This window comes from Uloborus diversus, chromosome 9 (assembly GCF_026930045.1).
Source record: "Uloborus diversus isolate 005 chromosome 9, Udiv.v.3.1, whole genome shotgun sequence".
Lineage (NCBI taxonomy): Eukaryota > Metazoa > Arthropoda > Arachnida > Araneae > Uloboridae > Uloborus > Uloborus diversus.
In genome coordinates, this window is record NC_072739.1 from 156,324,838 (window position 1) to 156,341,393 (window position 16,556).

The window sequence follows — 16,556 nt, forward strand, 5'->3', positions numbered from 1 at the left end:
AACTGAAAATTTCACTACTTTATTTTAATATATACATGAATAGGAAATATAAATTGATTTCAACAAAACTGAACTTTTCAGATTCCTAAGATCTATTTTACTGCATTTCCTGTTCAACAGAATTCTGATATATGCTTCAGTAGCCATACCTAAATTGAAAACAGAAGTAAGAAATTAACACATTAAACTCAAAAAAGGTAAAATTGAGCACTCTTCAAAAAGTTACCTGTAATGAAATAGATTGCAGACACATGTATCTCATTTTACGTATTTCAAATTTTCATTCATATTTTGAAGCTTTGTTTAGGCCTTATCAACAGCTACATAAATCTTTTTGCTATAATTTTAGTATAAAAAATTAATGACTTGTGATCAGGATTTTTAGAAATGTGCGAACATTAGTTCTAGTTGTCGAGACGTATAACTGTAAATATTGTTAAAGATTTTTTTTTAATGGACCATTTCATTACTTTCTAATGAAGCCATTTTTAAACATTGACAAATGGTAGTAAAATTCAATATTTTTGTACAAAATTGCTTAGATGCATTTATGAATGATCAAGAATTTCAACTTTTCAGTCATTTAGCAGTAGTTCATAATAAACTTTAAGTTTTGAATTAAATGCAAATCTTCGTCATTACGTAAGTTGGTTTCAGCCTCCACATTTGAATATATGTATATAAAAATATAAGGATGAGTCTGAGCAAGACTTCAAAGCTTTACTGGGTGATAGAAAATATGTGAACAAGCCATGTATACGAACATATGGTCGCAAACGCAATGCTGACTTGCACACAAAGCCAGAAACTGACGGATGTGAAACGAGTCTCAAACGTATTACAAAGTCCATTTTGTACAACATTTTAGTTTTTAAGAAAGATTCAAATCTGCCATTTTAAGTTAAGAGCTGTGGCTTTAAAATACACATGTTGCAATGACAACACAGCGATTGAAGAAAACCTTGTGAAACAGCTCACCTTTGAGATGGTTGTTGCATTGTCATTGTGGCATTTGTAATACAACTGCAGGCTACAAATTTCAACAATTACTTTTAAAGCTTCTTAAAAACTAAAGTGTTGTGCCTTTAGCTTCAAAGTAAATAACTTCAGGTATGATGTAAAGGAATTATTTTATTGAAATACAGTACAACATCATTTACCAGGGCTAATTCGGGCCAAAGGCAATCTGGATAATCGAAAATCCCGAGCAATTCTTGTAGTATGGGTAATATGCAAAAGCAAATAAGCTAGTGAGTAACCATTTATTATGACAAAAAACCATGTTCTGTAACAAAATTATGCAGAATTGTTTAAAAGATATTAAAAAATATCAGAACAATTTTTCACATCATTTCTTAATAAAGAATTAGTCCACTGTCTTCTATTTCTAACACTTATTGCGTCAGAATAAAGCTTGATCACTCAAATGCTTTATCATTAATAGGTCGAAATAAAAAGTGAATGTTCAACGTAATAATAGTTATGTTCTTGCTATCATTATTAAAAATTATCTATGAACATATCTTTTATATAAGGCCACAAATTCGATCTGGATAATACAGATAAACCAGGTTCAACTGTACATTGATTTTGTAACACAATTGAGCTTTAAAATGAGCACAAATGATATTTATTGTTATTACACAATTTTTAATCATAAGTTTTGTTTAAAAAAATTTTAAGTATTAAAAGTATAGAAAGGTGAATAACTAAAAGTAAACTTATACAAAAAGAGAATATATAACTACAAAATGTATAGTAAAATGAACCTTTCACTGCTTTAATTACAATTCATAATTTTAAGTTAACTTTTTTCTTCTTTTTGCTCATGTTGACTTTAGCGAAGCTTTATCTCATGTGTACTGCTCAATGGATAAACAAGGAAACCAAAATACCCCTGCAACAAATATATAGGGAGGGACTAGAAGGACCTAAGAAGGGTTGTGGTGCAGATTGCATCTTGAAATTTTTAGGGGAATGTTTTTAGCCAGCGTGGCGGCAGGAACTTTTCCCTGATACTTGTTGAAAAAAAAAATCTTAGGTTACTTTTGTGACAAATAACATTAAAATGCAAAAAACAATTATTAATTTCAAAGTATATATGTGTGTAACTTTGTTTTAAAATAAAAGAATTTTAAAGTCTGAAAAAAAAAACAACCTTCGTATAGTCTGAGGAGACAGGGAAAAATGCGATGGCAAAAAACAAAGTTGATTTGCATTAATAATTCAATTTTAGCAACTTCATTAAAAATGCCAAGTTATAACTAAATTTTTATGAGTATTAATTTTAAAAAACAAAGATTTTTTTCTTGAAATCATGATTGCAGTACGCTAATTACTTCAAGACAATGAGTAAAGGAAAGGGAGCTAGGTCATTAATGACGGCTTCCTCTTTGCCTGTAGGGTTGTTTATTTTGCGTAGCATGGAATGTGTGGAAGGAAAATTTAAGCTACATAAAACAAACAACTTACAGACACATAAGCAATCTTAGAAAGTTCATCCTATGGTTAATAAGTTAATATTCAATACTTGGACCTTGAAGAAAAAAGATGTACTAATATGCGGCAGTGTATAACACAGGCCAAAAAAAAAATTTTTTTTTTTGGTGCCTAGGATTTTATAACTAATTTAAGCTATATTTGGGTCGCTGAATCTAAATATGAAATCAGTTTTTCTCTATCAGCTCTACTTTTTTGGATCAGTGATCAACTGATTACCCATCTGATACTAATGAAGGTGATAGTGATTATGAGGGCATATCATCAATTCCTTAAAGTTTCAACCAGGATGAGTTAAATGACCTCACCAGACATCTCAACCAGTCAAAAGAAGCTGCTGAATTACTGGTATCTAGGTTGAACGATAAATATTTACTGGAACAAGGAACCAAAATCCCCTTTTACCGTACAAGAGAAAAGGGTTTGCTACCCTTCTTCTCTCAAGAAGACAATCTTGAATTTTGTCACGAAATTAAAGTGCTCCTGGAAACAATGTCTCTTCCTAAATATTTTCCAGATGATTGGTGCCTATTTATTGACAGCTCAAAGCAAAGTTTGAAATTAGCCTTTCTACACAATGGGAACAAATATGGTTCCATACCAATTGCTCACTGAACGAAAATAAAAGAATATAACAGCATAGGTTTGGTCTTGGAGAAGATAAAGTATCATGAACATCAATGGGTGATTTGTGTGAACTTGAAGATGGTAGACCTTCTTCTCGGACAGCATATATCCACACCAAATATCCTTGCTTCTTGTGCCTCTGGGATAGCAGAGACAAAACACACCACTGGGTCAGAAAAGAGTGGCCTCAAAGAGAAAATATGGACATTGGGGAAAGGAATATCATTAACGACCCCTTAGTTGCACTGAGAGAAAATCATCTTTCCTCCACTGCATATCAAACTGGGCCTTATGAAGCAATTTGTAAAGGTTCTTGATAAGAACGGATCGTGCTTTGCATATATAGGGGAAAAAATGCCTCCTGCCTTCGTAAATTTAATGAATGAGGCGGAGGAAAACTATGTTGAACTGGTAAACGAGATGCTAACAGTTTCAAATATCTTGGGTGTAACATGAGCATTAAGGTGCACTATTTACACATTCACTTAGACCTTTTTCCTGACAATTTAAGAGACACCACTGAAGAAGGTGAAAAATTTCACCAGGATATTAAAACTCTGGAGGACCGCTACCAAAGAAGATGGGATATGCACGCACATAATGGCAGATTACTGCTGAAATTTAAAAAGGGATTGTCCCATAATACATTCAAGGATGTCACGGAAAAGAAGCTTCCAAAACGTTCAGTGAGTAGTTAGTTTCATTGAGTACTTTTTCCGCGTTCTTTGTTTATTATAAACATTCAAGAATGTCACGGAAAAGAAGTTTCGGAAGTGTTCAGTGAGTAGTTGGTTTCATCAATGATTTTTTCCTCTATCTTAGTAATATATCATCATTTTATCGTATATAATTAGTATATTGTGTTTGTATGTATTTATTATTATATACAAATATAATAATTTTTAAATTTGATAATAAAAAATCCGTGTTTAGTATATTTATTTGATCCATGGATTTAACTGTAAATAGTGGACATGTATTTCACTAAAATGTTATATCTCCGATATTCAAGCTCCTAGGCAAAAGCTAATGCCATATTTCAATTCAGGGCATCATATTCATATAAAATCAACTCCAAATACCCCGGCACCAAAATGTGTGTTGGCCAGCGAATCGGACCTCATTAATTAATTAATTTTATTTTTTTTTCAAAATAATTGGTAGAAAATGCGTAGGGAATTAGGATACTTAACTTTTTAAAGCAAAAAAAAATGTTCTTCATTTAATCAATGTTTCCTGAATGTTTGTTATTTTTTCAAAATGCCCTGATTAATAAAGTTGCCTGACTTTTCCCTGATCTGTTGCCACCGTTTTTTTTAGCTCATTGTTTTCACCTTTTTGGGAAGATTCCTGTTCTTGGAGGGCTCTGTAGTACTTGAGGGATGTGCTATTGCACTTGGAGTGAGAGTAAGCGCACCCCTGAAATATATAGAACTAAAAATTTTTAGTCAAAGCCAGTATAACTAGAAAGTTAGTTGAAAAAAAAAGGGTAACTGCTAATATTGAAATTTTAGTAATGAACAGCTTTAAAATTCAATATAATACATTTAAAGAAAGATAAATTTGATTTGTTTGTATTCAGTGAAGAAAATTATAAAAATTTACATCTCGTAGCTTACCTATTCATAGATATCAAATCTGTCTGCAACATATCTCACTATATCTTTAGGCCTCATTAGTCGATCTGAGTGTTCATCTGGTATTTCAAAATCTGTTGAATCAAAATATACATTTTACAAAAAAAGGAATATACATTGAGTGACAAAATTAGTCAGTTAAAATTTAACACATAAGAGGCACTAGCAAACCAAAAAATATCTCTAATGGGACTGAAATAAGGAAAAAATATTTCGGGGTAACATACAATAAACGTATTTTATTATTTATTCAGTTTGTCAATGAAAAAATAATATGCAGTTGAAAACATTGAGCTGCTTTTGTGGGAACACATGGAAAAAAAAAAAAAAAAAAAACACTGCTGTTGACATAATTGCTTTCTTTCTTTTTTTTTTTTTTTTCTGGTTTTAAAAGTGAAAAGCATTCTAAAAATAAGTAGGATTGGTTGGGGGAAATGGGTCACCCTCCTAAAACTGAAATATGGATAAAGTTTTCGAACTTTTTTGCACTAATCATGCTAAATTTCATCACAGTGATTGGTTTTGCATATATTTGGGTTCCGTGGAATTTTTTTCTAGGTCATAGCACTTAGTCAAAAAAAAATTTTTTGCGAGTTCAAGCAACATTTTTCAAAAACGTTTTTCCAGGTTAGTTTTTATTATTTTTTTATGATACTTAATTTTTCACTTATAGTTCAACTTAAAGTTCATGCAACAAGAATTTTTGTATAAAATATTATTAATAAGTATTTAAGAGGAGAGGTACCACTTACCCCATAAATTTTTGCTAAAAGGGGTAAGCTCTCACTATGGGTTAAGTGGATCCCCCTATAATATAGGGGATTTCCAAATCAAAAGGGATTCTGATTAAATATTTGTACAAGTGAAATACAAGACAACTATGATGACCTAGTAGGAATTGATAGTTCAGCTACAAAAACTGCTAAAGCTGGTGATTATGTATTTGTTAAACTTACATCAAAGTAAACCATAAAGTATTATATAGGTCTAATGTTGGAAGTTGATGATACTAATTTTTAAAGAAAGTTGCAAGAACGAATAGAAAGTGTGAATTTTTATTGGCCTGGTGCAGAAGAGGTTGGAATTATTATTGAGGATGAAGTTCAGTAAGATGATAGTTCTTTAAACAGAAGCAGCCATTTAGTGTTTACAATTTCTTTTTTAGCTTACAGTTTTGGTTAATTTACCAAAATCGACCTTAATCAGCTGTATTATGTTTATTGAACACACCTTTATACGTTAAAAGTAAAATATGTACCTACAGGCTTTCAATAAATTTCACAGATGTAATTGTTTTGTTTTTTGTTTAAAATTTTGCTGCTATATAGATTTAGAAGATAGTAAATATCTCATAAATAGATGTGTTTACGAAAAAATAATTCATACAAAAAATGTACATACTTTATCAAGTAAAACCTCTTTACCTTTTTTTAGATATGCTTGATTTAAATTTAAATAAAAGGGGGGTGAACCACTTACCCCTTATCATGGAGCAAGTCACCCATCCGATTTTTTTTTTTTTTTTTAATACAATTGTTAAGAATATTTAAAGCTTTATTTTAGAAAATGATGATAAACTTTAGTTCATTGTTAATGTCTTCGATAAAATAAGACAATGAGTTTAATTTTTTTTTGTTTTAAAATTTTTGTATAAGGTTTCATAAAGGAATTGTTCTCAAAAGGGGCCCCATTTACCCCAACCAACCCTACTTTAAAATATTTTTTAAATATTTATTATTTGAAAGTCCCTTAATTGACTCTTACACCCAAAATAAATGAATAAAACTGGTAGCTTTCGGTATAAAAACTTCAATACAAGTACCAGGTGGAACTAGGTTCTTTAGATTGATCCAATTTAAAGAAAAATAATTTAATTTCAGGTGAGTTTTAGGTTGATGAGTTTAGTTTCCTGTTGCGGCCAACTCCTGTAACACTAGAACTCTTTAATTTTTAAAAGACAATTAAGCTTCAGATTTGAAAAAATAAAAATGTTTAGGAATGAAATTTAAAATTGTTATGCAGTTTTTGAGGGGAGTAACTATAAACTGCAAAAACAAAATAGTGTAAAACTATTTTCAGTTAAATTCCTATTACATAATACAGTAGGTGCTGCCTAATGTGATCACTTTGGGACAAATACCATTTGATAATAACCGAAAAGAATGAAGGACACAACAACATGATTTTTTTCAATTAAGAAGCAATTATTTTTACAACTGCAAATTAAAATGGCAATGAGTCAACTACATGCAGTTTTAAATTATAAATTACTAAATTATCAGAAATGAAAAGCAGTTTTTCCCACCGGTTAAACTATTTGGTCAATGCTACAAAGTCTTGTTTGCCCATTTTTCAAGCAAGATCTTCTGTTTTTTGTTGCATTAATGGATCGTTTATTCCCGTATCCTTTTCCCTAACATTCGTAAATCAGTTTCAAATCAAATTCACTAATTTTGCAAATTAAATATTAAAAACGCAATTTCGCATTAGTTTTTCTAGAGTTTTGAAGATTTAGATTAAATAAAATAAGAATTTTACTGTTAGTGTTATCGCAATGGTTGAAGCAATCAGGGTTGATGTACGCCTTCCAGTGGTAAAGTAACTATATACAGTAGGACCTCGATTAAGCGAGGTTTCTGTTCCAAGGTTCATACTCGATTCTATTTGGTTGAAAAAATTTCAAGACTTTTTCATGACTTCATAAAAATTTTCATGACCATGTTATATTAAGATAATAGTACTATTTAATATTAAACTTGCTAATTTTTGGAAATGAGGATCAGCAAAACTTCCATGTGAATGCCACTACCTCTTAGAAGCACTTACTTGTAATTGAAAAAATATCAGTGTACACCTAAGAAACTAAAGTTACTAGCAATAAGTTACTGCCCCTAAGTTAGGGCTAAGGCAGAACTACACGCAATATACCAACATACACACAATATTTCTGGATGAGATAACCGGGCTGTCTGGCACATTGCATGTAAACTATTCTTATTTGTTTTCATCATATACATTGAATAAAGTAAAAAATACAGTGAATGGAATATAAATGCTTAAATGTCTTTTTTTTTTAATAAACAAGCAGAATGATAATGAATGGGACAAAGGTTGAATGAGTCATTATTACGTTTCAATAAATTTGCTTCAAAAGTTGCCTTTTAGTGTGAACAGTGAATTTAATCATCCACATAACTTGACAATATTTTGATTATTTAAAGTAAAGCCATTCTTAACTAAATGCATGATTCTATACCAGATATTTAAAAAAACAAAAAATCAAATGTACTGGTTTACTTCTTTGCACATTTTCAAATGCATATAAATTAAGAGGTTCAGAAGTTCTAGAACCTAGTGTTTGATACCTGACATAAAAGTAGCATTATTTCACATAGCTTAGTTTTGGGAGGTTGTAAGTTGGGACTCCTGTTTTAGAGTGTTAGAATTCCCCAATTTCTGTATTATATCGCCCTTTGTTTTCTAAAACCTTCAAGAAAATAAGATGAACTTTGATAAATTTAGTAATCAAGTTTTTACGAGTGATGGAAACGAACTAGGATGCAATTGAATTGCAATTTTTGAGTGGGCGAAATCAAGAATGCGCAAGTTTGCTACCACAGAATATAAAATATAACAAGTGTAGAAAATAATGGTAAATTCAGAAGTAGTGATGTCCAAGTACCAAAATCACATTGCAAAAAAAGACAAACGGCTGCTACAGAAGTGGATGCAATGAGATTTCAAAATTCAGATTTGTTTCAGGAATTGTTCAATTTTCCAGTTTTAATAGCTTTTATGTGCAATACTGTTAAATCACTCAAGATTTCTACTGCTCTTTTCTCATTGCCCAGAACATTTTTCCATGACCGAAAATAAATTTCCGTAACTTTGAAATGAAAATTTCTATTTTCCATGACTTTTCCAGGTCTGAAATTTGCTCTCTCTCCCCCCCCCCCCCATGACTTTCCAGGATTTCCATGACCTGTACGAACCTTGCTGTTCAACGAGCCAATAAAGAAGTCAATTTTTTTTAAATGTAAATTTAGTATTAAATAAATAGTGTTTAATACAAATACTTACTACAAATTATTTTCTATGTTAATTTTTAGCTGTGAAACATTATTTTTCATTCATTTTTATCTTTTAAAAATATTCTATTGTATTTTTAATTAATTCATTTTAAAAAGTTTCGATCCTGACACGTTTTTTATTCAAAGTTTATATTAACAGAGATTTCTGACATCCGAGGCCCTAGTGGTCCTAATTAGCTTGGATAATCGAGTTTCTACTGTGTTGCAAAAAATTTAGATCTCTATCCAAGCACATGCGCCTAATTCAACTTTAAAAGTTGTTATGCTTGGAAGGACACACTAACTTTAAGAGAAATGGGGAGAGAGAGAATGTATTTCCTTACCAAATTCATCTTCTATGGCAATTATAACTTCTACATGGTCTAAACTGTCTAAACCAAGATCTTCATAAAAGTGCGAATTTGCAGTTATCTAAAAAAATAAACAGCACATGAACATTGTTTTATAATAATAAAATTATAATTTCAGCAAGAAGCAAACTATTCATTCTGAATCAATTTTTTAAAAAGGAGCTTTTCATTTTTGCCTTCAGTTTTTGGACAGTTTTTAAAAAAGCTCTATAAATTACCAATTTATTTTGAGGCCAGAGGTATTAACCCGTTCGGGACGAACGACGCATGTTTGCGTCAGCGGCGGCTGCTCATCCCGTCCGAATCACGCGTATTTGCGTTCAGGCGTATGCTACTCAAAAATCCGAGCGATGCTAGTGCGTGGCTCGATTTCAGAACGAAATGCTTACTATCAGATGGCGTTACTTATCCATGTTCCGTCCAGGTGATTGGTCGAGAACATTAGTATTTCTCTCTCTGACGTCAGAACGGGGTCCGTCAAGTGATTTATTGGATTTCGTGAAAAAAATATAAACATGTGCTAGCAAATGAAAAGGGAAATGCATACTCATTTCGAAATGGATGTTTCTAGTTTCGATTCCATTCATAATGGGATTTCATGAGAGATATTCTAGAAAGGGGTTTTACTTTTAGAGTCATTTGTGTATCCATGGTGAACACGTCATCTTTACGAGGAGGAAATATCTAAATTTATGACTGATCCATCTATGGATCTTTCGGACGACATTGAAACAACTATAAATAATTTTTATTTTAGTTCTTCATACAGTAGATACTTTCTAAAATTATACACTGAAAAATAAGGCAAAGAATTTAGACGGAGATGTGTCATTTGCTCGAAGCAGAATAAAAGACTTAACACTATTTATGAGTGTAAAATGCGCATTGCTCAGCGCTTTGAAATTTTTCATGCGGCTTTAAAATATGAATTGTTACAATATTCTTCAAGTATTTCACAAAAATTAAGCGCAAATATTTTTCCTGTTTTGTGCAAAATATATTGACTAATTTTAATAATCTTAGTTGCAGTAAAAAACAATATATTTTGTATTTTTTGATTATTCATTAAATTTTTTTGTTATGATTGAAATTATGACATACGTATTTTATCATAAATTAAAAATTAGTTTCATTTCTACGCGAAGTGTACATTTTATTCATTGTTATGTAATGTATACTTTCCGAAACTGCGAATTAGGCTTTGCGGGAGAAATTGCCCCGGCCTGTAAGCACAGTCCGCGTGTAACAGCTGCCGTCCTGAGGGAGCGCTGGCTTCAGCAATCTGCCGTCCCGAACGGGTTAATAGAGCCCAGATAATAGCCAAAACAAGTGCTATTATACAGCATTATGTGACTGCTGAATGCTAACTCCTGTGTCACTTGAACCATTACTCAAAATATTTCTTTTGTCCCTCTACTTCTCACTGCATTATATTAGAGTGCAATGCACATAATAAAAAAAAAAAATCTAATTTGAATTCTGAAACTTTGAATTCAAATTATGTTTTTCGCAATCACGAGTTGCGACAAGACCCTACTCATTAGAGTTATTGTTTCTAGAAATGCCCCCCCCCCCAAGCATGTCCCTCCTCCTGGGTGGTTATGTGTGTATAGTTGTGTGTGTGCAGGCTTACGAGTGTGTATGTGTGTAAAGGCGCTCACGCGTTGATGAGTGTGTATGAGCATGCGTGTGAAGGACATGGATGCCACCACCCAGCAGAAGTGGATTCCAGGGGACAGTGCTCAGGAACAGAGCAGCCGTGCCGGTGGTGCTGCTGGTCCAAGCTGAAAAATAATCCCAACGTCAAGGACTGTCAAATGAGAACAATAAGCAATCGTGATTGCTCAAAAAAAAGACTAGAGAATTTATTTTCCAGGCACTATTTGATGGAATAATAACAGGGTGGCGACAAAAACTGTGAATAAAAGTTCCCCGACTCAGTTCACCAAATTTCACTGATTTACAGTACCAATGATAATGGTTTCCTTCCTTTGCCGTTCTTTAAAACCATTGCATATTAAATAAAATGCAGTGTGCAGAAATGTTTTGCACTGTTAATTAAAAATATATTTTGAAAAGATGCTCCTCTTTTTAGTAAAAATAGTATATTAAATTATCTACAATGAAATATTATAGGAAATCTAAAACAAATACTTTACTTTCAATAACTAGTTGGCATAAGAATTCTAAGAAGCTATTAAAACCACTCTTAAAAACATATTTCATCATGATAAAACTAAAAAGTTTACATGGAAATAATTTTGAACCAAATTTTCAAGCAGTACCTATGATTATTGTTGCAAAAATAATAAGTGTGATAGTGAAAGTATAGAAGTAATGTAGCTTTACTTATGTAAATAATACTGCTGTGTGCAGGTAAATGGCAGTAACTGCAAATTTTTCATTCTTCTGCATTTTTGTCATCTATTGTACGTCATATTTATAAATAAAGCTCGCTTATTTGGTTTCCGCTAAAAAAAAGATGCGAAAAAGATGTCTAATTCAAAGATGTCCCAATGGTTAGTATTGAATCCAATACACATTTCTTCAAATATCTCGAAAACGAATTTCTGCAGATACTACCGTTTACCTGCACACGGCAGAATAGACATATTTATGCAAAGTAAATTGAAACCTTTTAACAACCAGTCATATTGAGCTATTCTCTAATCAAGAACTTAGGTTTTAATGAATGAATACAACATTTTAACTATTACAAAATAATAAAAAAGGTAACTCAATTTCAAATTATTTCATGATTTAAAAAAATCTTAAGTTACTTTTGTTGAAAGGCAAAAAACAATCCATCAGTTTCAAAATCTATATGTATGTAACTTGGTTTTAAAATAAAAGAATTTTTACTATCTGAAAAAAAACCCTTCATATAATCTAAGGCTACAGCAAATAATATAATGGAAAAAAAACTAAGATGATTTTGATTTTCATTCAATTTCAGCAATTAAATTCACAACGTGAAGAAGCAATAACTTTTAAGCTTTTATTAGTATTAATTTATATAATAATAGAGTAACTTCACTTTGCACTAAGGCAGGACTGGTGACTAAACAAGCAACTACAACTATTTTGAAGCATAAGTAATTATTTCAACCAAATTAGAGGCAAAAACTTTTATTTTGCGATCGATTGTAATAAAACTGCGACTATTTTAGTGAAGTGCGACTAAAATTCACAAAAGCTACCAGACTTTACTTTTTTTTTTCCTATCGCTTAAAAAAAGTTTACAAAATGAAAATTTGCTCATAAGTTTCTCCCTATTTTCTAAAAAAAAAAAACTTTTCTATCAGTTTCTTATTTCTGTTATTAACAAAAACTCGATGACTTTTACTCATTGCATGGCTTGTCGTCTCCCCATTTTGCTCCGGAAAATTGTCCTTCAACAAGGGTTACAAAACTACTAACAGGTTCAATCCACTCAGACCACTGTGAATTTAGTTTTCCATCTGACCATTCTGAAATGAATGTTGTTTTACGCCTTCTAGCTAAAACATGCTTCACAATTTCGCAGCCCTGATAAGTATGTTATCTGGCTAGGAGACTTGTTTACTTTCTACCTTGGTAATAACTGAAAAATTAAGTTTACATAATTGTCATGTTTGCTTTTCTTTTTATAATATTTCATATACACTTCTCGACATTGAAAATGCAACACCAAGAAGGAGTGTTCAGAAATTTATGCAAATTTTAGAGTAGACGTACATTACCGAGTTATTTAAATGATGTGAAATGCGCAACTCTCTGACGCAAGTGAAGTAAGATAAAAGGGAAGGAACTTGCAGAATGGGCACTATTCGTATCGTTATTTCTGACTGGAGAATAATTGCAGAAATTTTGTTTTTGTCTTGGAGTATATGTGTAACACGAGAGAATGTCAGGCCAATGTCAACGAAGTCACTTCCATCAGATAGACGATTTTACGGGGGGTATGGTGATCGGACTGAGAAGGGGAAGTTGGTCCGTACATGAAATCACAGCTGATACTCACATGGAAGCAAGCACGGGCATCGGCTGTGCTAAAGATGGTAGGAACAAAGAAATTTGGCAAGATTGAGGGGTGCAGGGCAGCCAGAGTGACGTCAGAACACATGGATCGCCGCATCCACCGACAAGCTGTAGCAGACCCACAAGTCACTTGTTCCTTGATTCTGGATGCAGATACTCAGGTGCAAGATACCCTGAATGTTCTCATGTCAACCAGAACCATTTCCCGTCGTTTGGTCGCACATGGTCGGCAATCACGGCGTTCGCTAAGACTGCCATCGACCCCACAACATAGACAGCAACGTTAAGTATGGTGCCGGACTAGAGCGACAGAGATGACAGAATGGCGAAATGTCGTGTTCTCAGATGAATCCTGCTTCTGTTTATCCAGAGATAGTCGCCTCATACGTGTGTGGCGTCGATGTGGAGAACGATCTAATCTGGAAGTAACTGTGGAACATTCCACCGCACAACAACGTGGCATAATGGTTTGGGGCGCAATTGCGTACAATTCCATATCACCTATAATTCGTATTCAGGGCACTATGACGCCCAACAATACTTGTATGATGTGCTGCGGCCAATGGCAATCCCTTACCTTCAAGGGCTACTTAATGCAATTTTTCCACAGAATAACGCCCGACCACACAGTGCTCACATTTGCCAACATGCTCTCCAAGGCACATAGATGCTTCCCTGGCTACCATACTCTCCTGACCTGTCACCAATCGAACATGTGTGGGATGTGATTGGACGCCGTTTGCAGACTCTGTCCCTGCCATTTCAGAAGACGAACAGTGGCAAATGGTTGAAAGGGAATGGAGAGCCATTCCTCTGGACAACATTCGCACCCTTATTGACTCTATGCCTAGATGTGTTTCTTCGTGTATACGTCTCGTATTCGCGGTGGTCCTACATCCTACTGAGCTGACGCCCTTCTTGCTCTGTATTCTGCCTATCATTTTGAAATTAAGATCATTTATTTTTCCTGCTGTCTGTTTTTTTTTTTTTCCAAATTTCATCACTTTCTGATTACTCCTTCTTGGTGTTGCATTTTCAATGTCGAGCAGTGTATATAGAACTTTAAATGTTTATATATGACTCAATCCAAATATTTCATATGTTGATGGAGCACTAAACTTGATTTGGTGAGTTATTTAAGTAAGGTAATTCATGTTATTTAACAATATGTTTTGTTGCTTTTTTCTCTTTGGTGCATTATTTTACTTTTAATGACTTAATTTAACTATTTTGGCCGATTATTTTTCATTTTATTGGAGCTTTCATCCTTGCTCATTTTGTTTAAAAACCAAAAGACAAAATAATGTATGGTATCACCAATTAGTAGTTTCTATTATGTAACTTTAACCAAACAGGCGACAAAAAATAATCACCAAAATTTAAAATGTGCAGTGACGCACCTTTCTCAGAAAAGTACCGTCAATCAATCTTTATGCCATTACTTACTTTATCAGGATTAACTTTATCGTAAAGCTTTAAAACCAATAAGACACGCTCCTCTATATGATTCAAAGTCATCGGTATATGGAATGAGCCACCATATCTGACAACAGTATAAGAAGGAAGTAAAGACTGAAAAATAAATAGATAATAATTATTTACACATATTTAAAACTAGATTTATTTTTAATACTGTAACCCCTCTTTATATGCGCTTTTCGAATGACAAAGAAAAAGTATGATTTATTCATTAAAGTTCATATAAAATAGTTATCCATCCAATACACAGGTAAATTAGTAGGGATGCACCGGATATCCTGTAACTATCCGGTATCCGGCTGACTTTTTAACTATCCGGAACTATGAGATATACCGGAATATCCGATCAGGCAAGCCACTTTGGATCCGGATATCCGACAGTTTTTTGCAGGATATCCGGGCAGTTATCCGGTAAAAATGTGAGAGATATCTGGGGTTGATGTAGGGTTATCCGGTACGAAATGAGGGTTTAATTTTGAATTTACTTTTGCAAAAATTTCAGTTAAAGCTTTCACTGTTTCATAAACTTTTCAATGATGCTTTCTCTTTTAATTGCTGCTTCAAAAACAACCATATATCCAAAATTTTGTGTTGCGTTTGTATTTTTTCCATTTTTAGTTATACGTAAAAGTTTTCTCCCCTTTTTAAATTATTCCACTTCCGTAAAAATGAGTTGAAATCTACCTGGAAAAAAACCATCCACAAAAAAAAAAAAAAAAAATCTCAGAACAAACGTACAATTTATGTTATTGAAAGCATGATACATTTTAGAGGAAGGAGAAGGGAGGGTGGCAGATCGGGCAAGTGAAATTTTAATTCTCAGGCTTCAAATAATCTCTGTATGAACTAAAAATATAAATAAAGAAAAAACGGAGCTTTTTTTTTTCAGTTCGAAAAAATCTGTCGAAATAAAACAATATTTTAATGTTTCATTTTATATATAGCACAATTCCTAAATTAAAATATAGAGGCTCTAAAAAAGTACATTTGAATGTACTTAACATGTTTTTAAAGAAATGATATGTGGAACAAGTTTGATTTATTGTTTTGAAACGGCGTTGTAGAAAAATATGCGAACATGCAATGCAATCGAAATGCAGGATATCCGAGTCCGGCAGGTAAGGGGGCATTGGATATCCGATATCCGGCAAAATCACTATCCGGTGCATCCCTATAAATTAGCATTTGTTCTTTATGACATAATTTTGAAATGATTTCAATGTAATTCACAAATGTACTATTACCCAGATTAAAATTTAAACAATATCTAAATTTGAGCAAATATTTAGTCTCAGAAAGGTATAAACATCAAATGGTGAATGAAGATGATCTTTCTGCAAGATTAGAGTGAGCATTCCAATATCCTATTTGACATTTTTAATAACTTAATCATTAACAGTTAGAGAAGAAATGCTTTTATATTTTTTCAAAGAAAAAAAATGCTAAAGAAAATTCTAATTTCTAAGGGAAGGCTTGAGCCCCCAATTGTAACCCCCCCCCCCCCCCCATATGAGCATACATGCTATTCATATTAGCAATTTCTAACCCTTGGATTTGAACATAAGACTTCAAGACGTATTTCATTTTAAATGCATCTTGAATGTACGTAACAAGGCTTTAGGAGGAGATTCTGATCAAATTTGATTATTAATCATTCTTAGAAAAGAGAAACAAGTTCTTTGAACAATTTCACAAACTTTTCGAAAAATTTTCCTTTCATGTCAAGAAAGGAATGTCAAGAATATGAAACGAGTGTCCCGCAGGGTCATTGTGAGCCCATTTTCAGTTTGGTCATCCCTCTCCCTCTCCCCCGGCATAAAAATATAATACTTCGATTCTGAGGAGAGCTCTTA